Genomic DNA, 10,478 nt, shown 5'->3' with positions numbered 1-10,478 from the left:
ATTTCAAAATGCTGACTTCCTAAGGATGCTTGGACTCACTCTCATGGTGGAGTAAATACCTCTCAACTGGAAGATAATTCTAAACTTGTAAATAATCAATCGCAACCTTAGCATGTAATTTTTTAAAGATTGTCTTATATATAAAAGCAGTACAGGCTCACAGTAAATAATTCATTGCAAATCTTGAGTTTGTCTTTTCCTGATATGATTGTATTGACATTTTTGTTGGCATTTTAATAGAGTTATCTTTTATCCTAAATTTTAGTGTCTATTATACTTTGGTGTCTACATCACTCTATCCATGGACTGATGATGTTAAAACCCTAACTATAGGTTATGTGGATAATCACATTGGTACTTGTTCGAATTCTAGCCACACAAAATAGTATCTAAACACAAATCCCAAAAAGCTCTGGTAATTGATAATATTCCAAATATAGCTGTAAGTTACTTCTGATCACTAGAGCAAGGCCTTCATCATGGCACAGAGTATGAGAAAAAGACTTGGAAAATGTTTTAAAGCTCAAAATATAATGTGATCTCTTAAATTTAAATTGATCTACCACAAAGGCTGATGTATTTCCTTTCTAAGTATGTCTTCATTACATTCAAACTGATTTAAGTTGTCTTCCTTTATGATTGTGATTGAATACAGTGCCATTTTTATTGAGTTAATTTGGCTGTATTTGTTATAGGCTAAGAGATCCCAACGTCTAGTAGCTAATGCAAGATAGAGGTTTGTTGCTGTTTCACATGTAAAAGTCCAGAGGTAGATGGTCCAAGGTTGATAGGGCATCTCTGCCATCCTCATTATGAACCTTCCATCCCTGGGTCTAAAATGGCTGCTTCGGAACCCTCCATCATGACTACACCCCAGTTAGTAAGAAGAAAGAAAGGAAAAGAAGTGTGCATTACCCATTTCTTTTACTGGTGTGACCTAGAACTGGCACACATCACTTCCGTTGTCATTCTGTTGTCAAGAATTTAGTCATAAGGGCACAGCTAGCTACAAGTGGATCTGGGAAATAAAGTCTCCAGCTGAAAAGCAGAGTGCCCAGCTATGACCCAGGAGTTTTAATATTAAAGAAAGAGGGACAGAATAGATATTGGTAGACAACTCAGGATCTCTTCTGCAATGACTAGCTATTCCTCAGTTATAACCAGCTCCCCATCCCTTTTGTTATTTTCAGTATGTCACCAAGTCCAAGTACAAATGAAATGAACTGGAGAACTGGAACTTTTGCCCTCAAAGATGCTATTCAAATTACAACCCAAGGAATTTCAATACTGCTTCTATAGTCAAGAATCTGAAGTGCATCCTCTTCCTCTAATATCTTGAAAACATTCACTCATTTCTATTGATAAGTGATTGCACTTCAGTGATAAGCAAAGGAATATGGATAGCAAGGTGAAGGAAATTGCTTTTAAAAACTGTAAACAGAAGTCTGCTTAAGAGTAAAGTTTATGGGTTTTTTTTCCCAAACTTCTCACATTGTCTAGTAATATAGCAGTAGCAGCAGAAGCAACGGTGGCAGTAATAGTAGTAGTAGTAATTGTAGTGTTAAATAAGAGTAATAGAAGATGCCTTTTATTGCACACTTGTTATATGTCAGGTCTTTCCTAAGTTATTTGCTTATACCATTTTGTTGGATCCTCATAAGAGTCCTCTGCAGTAAGTAATTTGCCTCTTGAAAATGAAGCTGAAGCAAAGTAAGGTGAAGCATCTTGTCCCAAGTTGCACAGCAAGTAAGTAATGAAGCCAGAATTTTAATATTGATTCCTTTCCTCCAAGTCAATCCAGAGCCCAGGCTCAGAGCTGTGCAGCCTATCAGGCTCTCCATCCTGGAGAAGAACGCACACACTGATATGACCTTATCATCTTCTAATAACATTTCCATTCTGCTTTCTAATTCATTCAGGACAAACTGGGATATCAAGTTCAAACAGCTTCCCAAGGACGAACAGGTGGGTTTGTAACACTAGATTTGTTTTGTCTGATGAGTCATCTTTGTCTCATGTCTGGTAAAGATGAAGTTGTTTTGTCTCACTGTGGCCCTGAGAGGTATTTAAGGTTATATCCAGAGATATCTTGAGTTTGTCATATTTGTCTGATGATAAAAATAGAACCAGATGGCATGCTGCAGGTACGAATAGGAGGGTTGAGTGCAGAGAGGCGGAAGGTACGAGAGATCAAGTGTGTGGCGCGTAGTTTCTCAACCACACCATTGCAATGTTTTCCCTTTTCTCTTCTCTCCCTGTCACACACACATTCCTAAGATCCACTGGAAACAGTTGCCTAGCAGCGTCTATATCCAACCCTTTTCCTGCACCTCAGATGCCCATCAGCAAGGTCAACCCTAGGAAAATTGATGAAGTGCAGTACATATCACTGCTTCCCCCCATCTCTGTCTTCTTTCTGCACTTGTTTTGTGGTGTCTTCAAGCTGTCCTCTTGACGATCACAAATTCCTCATGAAGGCTCCTGCCCTAACTACAACTGTCCCTGCTGTGTTTAACCAATTCATTCTTTTACTAATCAAACATGTAAGGAGTGGCTACTGTGAGCTGGGGACGGTTCTAGGCTCTTGAGATACATTACTGAGCAAAACAGACAAAAATCTCTGCCCTTGAGAAGCTTACATTCCAGCAGAGGCAGACAGAATATAAACACGTCGCATCATAAATGAGTAAATTACGTAGTTTGTTAGAAGATCATTACTATTGTGTAAAAATGGACAGAAGTTGAGGAGGGGAGAAGGGGAGAAGGATCAAGAGAGCTGAGGGGTGAAAGCAAAGGTGTGGTTTGCAATATTAAACAGCAGTCAGAAGAGGTCTCAGGGAAGAGAAGTTGCAGCAAGGATTTGAGGTTGTGAGGGAATGAGCCAAGTGGATAAAATAGAAAAGAACATTCCAGGCATAAGAAAGGACAAGTTCAAAGGCCCCGGGCCGGAGTGAGTCTGAAGGGTTTGGGGAGCAGCAAGGAGGCCAGCGCTCTGGAGCAGATTGAGAGGGTGAGGGGAGAGGAGCGGGAGGTGAGGCCAGCGAGACCAGGCTCGTCATAGCCTCTGGGCTTTGCAGACCGATGCCAGGACTTTGGACGTGAAATGGGTGCAAATGGAAAGTAAATACATTTTCTCTTGAATGTAATTGATCTAGACGACTATTTCTCCTTTTTCAAGGAAACATATAAAAACCTAAGAAATAACATAATGGGAGGACCAATGACCTTCCCAACTCAGTCTTCTACATCCAAAGTGTTTCCAGCTTGCTGAGTGGAAGAGCCTTGTGCTAGGTCCTAATCACTAAACTCCCCTTAAAAATCTTTTGACAACTTAAGTAGAAATGCATATATGCTCACCTTAAAATATATTATTTTAGTTTGCATAACTCTGTGAGAAGATGTTCTGTATGTTGAAGCTGGAAGGTTCCAACCCTTCAAGCTTACCAATTGGGTTCTACATTTGGGTAGCAGTCACTATTACCATGCCCGCCCTGTGTCCCTGTGAATCCAAGACCTCTATAAAATTAAAAAACAAGCAAACATAGTTACTTCAAACAGCAATTTGACGATTTAGGTGTCTTAGACATTAGGATCCTAGTTTAAAGCCACAAAGTTCTCTTTTCAGCCCCAGGTTAATATTTAGGTGAAGTGATTCTTTTCTTTGGTTTTCATTTTTTAAGCTGATTGCTGTTTATCCATTACTTAAATAAGAAGGACGAGATGGGGTAAAATTAATAAACATTCAAGGGGAAATATTCATGTTAAGACGAAGAACAGTTTATTCATCTAAATTTGTCTTATAAGGACACTATATTTGTTCAGGAAAAAGTGCCCACAGGCTTCTTGGGTGAAGTGTGAGACCCCAAGGGGATGCTTGAGTAACAAAAGATAGTTGATGAAATAAGCAGAGAATTAAAGGAGAAGGGATGAGAGGCTGGAGCAAAGCTATCCTTCAGGAAGAGAAAGGAGGCAGGCAAGCCAGAGAAAAGGACAGAGAGGGAGGAAACGCTGTGGAACAGGACAGCCACGGAGAGACTGAGAAGAGCAAACAAGGCAGCTGTGGATTTTCCACGTGGATTTCTGCACTCTGTGTCTTGTGACCTTCTCTCTGTGACCCCACAAAGGGACAGCTGACATAGAGGTTATAAGCACGCCTAAATTATTTAAACTTTAAAAAAGCAGGCCTGAAGCAATACAGCCACAAAATCTGGAGACATATAATTCTCTCTTAATAAATACTAATAATTCTCACACTTGGGGATTTTTAGTGCTTGAATGGTTTATGGTGCTTTATGGTCATTATGTCCTCCCAGTGAAGGAGGAAATGGGCACCTGTTATTAACCCTAGGTTGCATATGATGACATCACCAAGAAAGCAAATGGCTTGGAAAAGAAAGAGGAAAATGCTAATTATGTTATCGGTAAGGGTTTCTCGACCTCAGTACTACTAGCATTTTGGACAGGAAAATTCTTTGTTGGGATGTTGAGGGGTAGGGGATCCTATCCTGGGCATTATAGAATGTCTAGCAGCATCGCTGGCTGATGTTAAGTAGCACTCAGATGCCAGTAGCGCCTTCCTAGTCATGACAATCACAAATGTCTCCAGACTTTGCTAAATGCAAAATCCGCCCAGTGGAGATCGGTTGTCACAGGGTGACCCTGCTGTGCCATACATAATTCTTGGTTCATGCTCACCCTCAAAAAACAATCAAAAACGAAAAGGAGGCTGATGATATGCATGGAATTTTGAAAACTACAACTGATTAAAAAGTTAGCAGAAATAAAAAATAAATTTCAGAATTCTGATTAGATAGCATCCTAACGCCTTTGCAGTGACTATGTTGATATTTTGCATAGAAAAGAGACTATTTTATATAAATTGGTGTTTGTTGATGTGATCAAGAAATGTAAACCCCTTTGGAAAAAATTTATCAATTGCTGAAGGAACTGAAAGTCTGAATCTTTTATTCCCTTGGTCGAAAGGTGAGCTTATCCCTTCCCCTCTTCCTTTTAGTGAAATAAAGACATAATCTGAAAACACACCTACCCATTTGGCTCAATGGTTAAGTCTTGTCTGGCTGTAGTGTAAAAATAGACATTCCTCTGTCTGAACATGAAAATAGTACTTCCCCAACAAAAGCCAACATCTTAGAGCTGCAAAAGATGTTTACTTTTATATAAAAGCCTTTTCCTCTGGTGTTTATCTTGGGATAGTGTAGGTGTTCTAGCAGAGGTAAGCAGGTATATAAGGCTCAGAGACAAACCTATAGGCGCATGCTTCCTGCAGCAGGTGAGAACGTTGTGATGGTCACTATTTTCTACGTGTTAGGTTGAGAATATATGCTGGTATAATGGCTATCGTCACCTTTCAAAAAGTTGTAGATGTATTAAAATAATAATCATGATCATAACTAACCATCTAATCTTTGTGGAACACTTTATATTCATTCATTCATTCATTCAACAAACAGTTATTGAAGACTTCCATGCACATTTCAGGCCACACTGTTTCTCACTCTGCCATTGTAGGGTAGAATCAGCCATAGTCAAGACATTAAAAAACGAATCTGGTTGTGTTCCAATAAAACTTTATTGACAAAAACAGGGGGTCATAGTTTGTCGACCCCTGAAATAGGGTAAAAGGAATCAGAGTTCAAGGGAGCCATCAGTTTTAAACAGGATGATCAAGGTGAGCCTCATTGAGAAGGTAGCATTCAATGAAAAACTAGAAGGAGGTGAACAAGTCAGACATCTGATCATATAGAGGAAGGGCATTCCAGGCTGAGGGAGGAGCCAGTGCCAAAGTCCTGTGGCAGCAACGTGTCTGGTGTGTTTAGAAGCTCGGGAAGGAGCTCAGTCTGGTTAAGACAGAATGAGTGAGTTACTCTATTTGTAACCACTCTCAGCTTGTATCTCCAATTCTTTTTCCTCTTTCTTCCCTGGTTTCCCCCTCTGTTAAATGAAACGTGTTTTACTACAATAAGTAAGGGCTCAGGAACAGGTCTTTCCTGACCTAGGAACGGTAAGTAGCTTTGATACATGCTTTGTTTTCTTCCCATTAAGGCCTTATTTCAACTCAATCCTGAGAACAGGGGCGAGAGAAGAAGACAAGAACACCAAACCACAGAGGTTTCCTCTAGGAATCTTTTACCAATGCATTCTAATCCTCAGCACAGCTGTCATAATGAAGGCTTATAATCAAAAAGGAACTATAAAATACTGCCTTCTTATTCACTTGGCCTGTTTATTCCTGTGTGTCTGTAAGAGGCCACTGATGGTAATAGTTTACGGAACCAGAAGACAGGGCTATTATTTCTAAATTGTATATAAACCTATCTTCTAGGAAGAACTCTCTAATTATTGATCCTGATGTGCTGCAAAGGAGGAATCACGTGAGCCTCCAAATGCCATCGGAGCAAAGCCAATCTGTGTTCTCAAGTCCACGGGCTCACCCAGAGTGGGCCTGTACACCTGTGTCGGTGAGTGAGACCCCACGTACGTGAGCAAGGCTTGGTGGAGGTGATACATGTGTGAAATCATTTTTCATGTAATGTCTGATGGAGGCAGCTTGTAATGCAGTACAAGTATTGGAATAATGCCTTTTCATGTATTCCCCATCTTGTTCCATAAAAACATGTTTATTATAAAAGAATAACGCAGACAAGAGATAGAGGGTGAAACACAAGCCTGGGTAAGTCTGCCCAAACCTCGGTGCCCTCTCAAGCCTTGCCCCATCCCTTCCCCACCTGTACCTACACTTCCGCCCTCCTGGAATTCCTCTTGCAGTTGCCAGAATGCACGGTGCTGTCCCCTTCTGGTCAGGAATGCCAGTGCCCCACCCCTGCTACTCAGGTCACTCCTACTCATCCTTGGGTCCAAAGGGCACTTTTTCAAATTAAGTCCAGTCCTCCTGTTATGTGTCTCAAGCTATGAAGTTTCCTTTCCTTCATAGTGCTTTTCAGTTTGCAGTTTACACATTCACCTGAGTAAATAATGAATATCTGTATCCTCCATTAAACTGGAGGCTTCATGAGGACAGAAATCCTCTCCTTGTCCTCCCCATCAGAGCCAGCAGTGCCTGGCATAGAACGGGCACTTCATAAATATTTGTTGAATAAAAGAAGCCTCCCAGCAGTCAAAGGAAAGAGAGAAGCATGATACTTTAAGACATTTCCAAAGTTAATGAGTAAGAGCAAACAAGTTTTCCAAGCAAAGCACAGCTTTTCCTGTGTTCTGAGTTTTGAGCAGATTTTCTCCTATAGGTTCTCATAAACAGAACATTGTGTGAATTTGTAGATAATACCTTTATGTTGATATAATAATTCATTTTAAAGAGCTGCCTCTTAAAGCATCCCTCAGTACAGGCCTATGACAACACGCCAAATCCCAATTCAATATAAATAATTGTTAAAGGGGAAGAACAAGGCGATCCATGAGTACAGTTTCCTCAGGGTTCTGGTTTAACGCAAAGGTAAAATCACGTTAGTGAAATTGAGGGAGAGGGATGGCCTGTCCTTCAGGCCCTCCTCCCTTAAATATTTTTTCCAATTAGGATTAAGGTATGATCGGACAGCTGAGAGTTGAAGGTTATATTCTATGTGAACGTATAAAGGGCAAACCCACACTCATTCTTTGGCAATCATCTGGAAGGAGTATGATTATTCAATTGATTGTTGTTCAGAATGGAGCGTGAGTTCAGCTGGAGAATGATTCATCAGTTCCATTCATCTGTGAAAGATGACCATGGTTCATACTCCCCTCTTGTGGCCACTTTCAAGTTTACTGGCTTTCAAGTATACTGCAGGAGCTCAGTAAGGCAAGTGAGAAATCAAATTCCTTTAGGTAACCTTGGAATCACTCCTTCTTCAGTCATTCTAGAACGTCAGACCAATTTTTTTTTTTTAATTGGCAGGACGTTTAACAGCATCTTAAAACAATGGTCAATAGACTTTGTATTAAATCCTTAGTAATCAGTGTTTTAAAATGTTTTGAAAGCTCAACATTTGGGGCGTCCCTAGTGGCGCAGTGGATTCGCCTGCCAGTACAGGGGACACGGGTTCAATCCCTGGTCCAGGAAGATCCCACATGCCGCGGAGCAACTAAGTCCGTGCACCACAACTACTAAGCCTGCGCTCTAGAGCCTGTGAGCCACAACTACTGAGCCTGCGCTCTAGAGCCCGCGCTCCTCAACAAGAGGAGCCAACGCAATGAGAAGCCCACGCACCGCAATGAAGAATAGCTCCCGCTTGCCACAACTAGAGAAAGCCCGCGCATGGCAACAAAGCCCCAACGCAGCCAAAAATAAATAAACAAAAAATTAAAAAAAAAAAAAAAGCAAAAAATGCTCAACATTTGAGCTAAAGCTGGTGGAGAGTTTGATGCAAATACATTAGAGGTCTGGTCATTCCTTACACATTACCCTTCCTTAATTATATTTGCCTTACCTCAATTTAGTCCCCCTCAAGTAGCACATCAGTAGATGTGGAATTTGGGGGGAGCGTGGGAAGGAATGATCTGGTGGATGAAGCAATCAATAGAGTTACAAATGCTCATATTACAGATGTTTATTGAGTACTTGCCTCACAGGGAATCAAGGTTATATAAAATATAATCCCTGCCTTAAAATACTACCAGGTAGGGGAGAAGGGGACCTGTATACATATAACTATATTACATGATAAAAAGCAATAAATTCTAAAGAAAAAATTAAATTAATATGCTGTTCCCCTCTGACACAGGGCAAAGCCAGAGATGGGGAGTGTAGGGGACAGTAACGCGCTGCTTCTTCTGAACCAACACGTTCCAGTGCAGGGCAAATATGGACAGAGCGCTTACTCTGCATCAGGCGTTCTAAGCACCTTATCAAAAAGACTATGTGATTCACTTCACACCCATCAGGATGGCTAACGGCAAAAAGAAAATAACAAGTGTTTGCAAGGATGTGGGGAAACTGGAATCCTTGTGTCCTATTGTTGAGAATGTAAAATGGTAGAGCAACTGTGGAAACCGGTATGACCATTCCATTCCTCCAAAAAATTAAAATAGAATTACCATATCATCCAGCAATTCCACTTCCGAGTATATTACCAAAATAATTGAGAGCAGGGACTCAAAGAGATAGTTGTATACCCATGTTCATAGCAGCAAAAATAAGCAATAACAAAAGTGTATTGAATAGAAACAACACAAGTGTCCATTGACAGATGCATAGATAAGCAAAATGTGGAATATACATACAACAGAATATTATCCAGCCTTAAAAAGGAAGGAAATTCTGACATATGCTCTGACGTGGATGAACCTTGAGGGCTTTAGGCTAAGTGAAATAAGCCAGTCACAAAAAGAACACAAATACTGTGCATTTCCACCCATATGAGGTACTTAGAGTAGTCAAAATTGTACAGACAGAAGCAGAATGGTAGTTCCAGGACTTTGAGGGATGAGAGGGAATGGAGGGTTACCGTTGAATGGGTATAGAGTTTTAATTTTACATGGTGAAGAGGGATAGAGATGGATGGTGGCAATAGTTGCACAACATGATGAATGCATTTAATATCACTGGACACTTGAACATGGTTAAGATGGTAAATTTTACCTTATGTGTATTTTACCACAATTAAAAGTTCTTTTGAAAACTATGCTATTGGGACTTCCCTGGTGGTCCATGGGTAGAGAATCTGCCTTTCAATGCAGGGGACACGGGTTCAATCCCTGGTCGGGGAAATAACATCCTGCATGCCGCGGGGCAACTAAGCCCACGCGCCACAACTACTGAGCTCTCGCACCTCAACGAGAGAGCCTGCATGCCGCAAACTACAGAGACCACACGCTCTGGAGCCCGCACGCCACAATTAGAGAGAAGCCAGTGCGCCGCAACTACAGAAAAACCCGAGCAGACAGCGCATCGTAACAAAAAGATCCCGCGTGCCTCAACAAAGATCCTGTGTGCCGCAACTAAGACCCAATGCAGCCAAAAAAATAATAATAATAAGGAAAATAAATAAATTAAATTAATAAATATTTTTTTAAAATATGCTATTGAAGTTCAGAGAAAGAATAACTTCTTATCAGAGGTAGCAGAGAAGGCTTCTTGGAAAGGAAGGATCTATTTGGACCTTGAAAGATTGGTAGGATTTAAGCATGAAGGTTTCAGGTAGAGGAAGCCACCTACGCAAAAGGATAGAGGCAGAAAATTACAGAGCAAGTAACAGAGATGACATTCAGTGAAGTGAATGGAAGATAGTACATACTGTGGCAGACGGCTTTCCATGCCTGCCTCATGTGTTTAGATGAGACTTGGAAGGCAGTGAGAAGCTATTGAAAGCTTCTAAGTGGGATAGTGACATGATGTGAGTTACACTGTGAAAGGATGAATTTTCTTTTTAATACGGTTCAAGGTGGATTGAATTGGAGAGGGAAGAAGTATTGAATACCTGGAACTGAGGTCAAAAATTACTGTTCAGTGGCTCAGTCCAGCT

The 10,478-nt window shown here is 40.8% G+C and overlaps 1 protein-coding gene across 1 annotated transcript in view; it reads left to right on the top strand.

The window, feature by feature from the left end:
* Nucleotides 1–10,478, top strand: part of SPARCL1 (SPARC like 1) — an 89,360-nt gene that overhangs the window by 12,417 nt on the left and 66,465 nt on the right. Inside the window, exons 2-3 of the mRNA XM_059922373.1 lie at nucleotides 1,920–1,965; nucleotides 6,344–6,479. The gene's annotated coding sequence lies outside the window, so the exon portion shown is untranslated. The remainder of the gene's footprint in view (nucleotides 1–1,919; nucleotides 1,966–6,343; nucleotides 6,480–10,478) is intronic.

Source organism: Balaenoptera ricei, chromosome 5 (genome assembly GCF_028023285.1).
Source record: "Balaenoptera ricei isolate mBalRic1 chromosome 5, mBalRic1.hap2, whole genome shotgun sequence".
NCBI classification, from domain to species: domain Eukaryota; kingdom Metazoa; phylum Chordata; class Mammalia; order Artiodactyla; family Balaenopteridae; genus Balaenoptera; species Balaenoptera ricei.
Note: the sequence above shows the minus strand (reverse complement) of the source record. Positions and strands in the feature narration are given on the sequence as shown.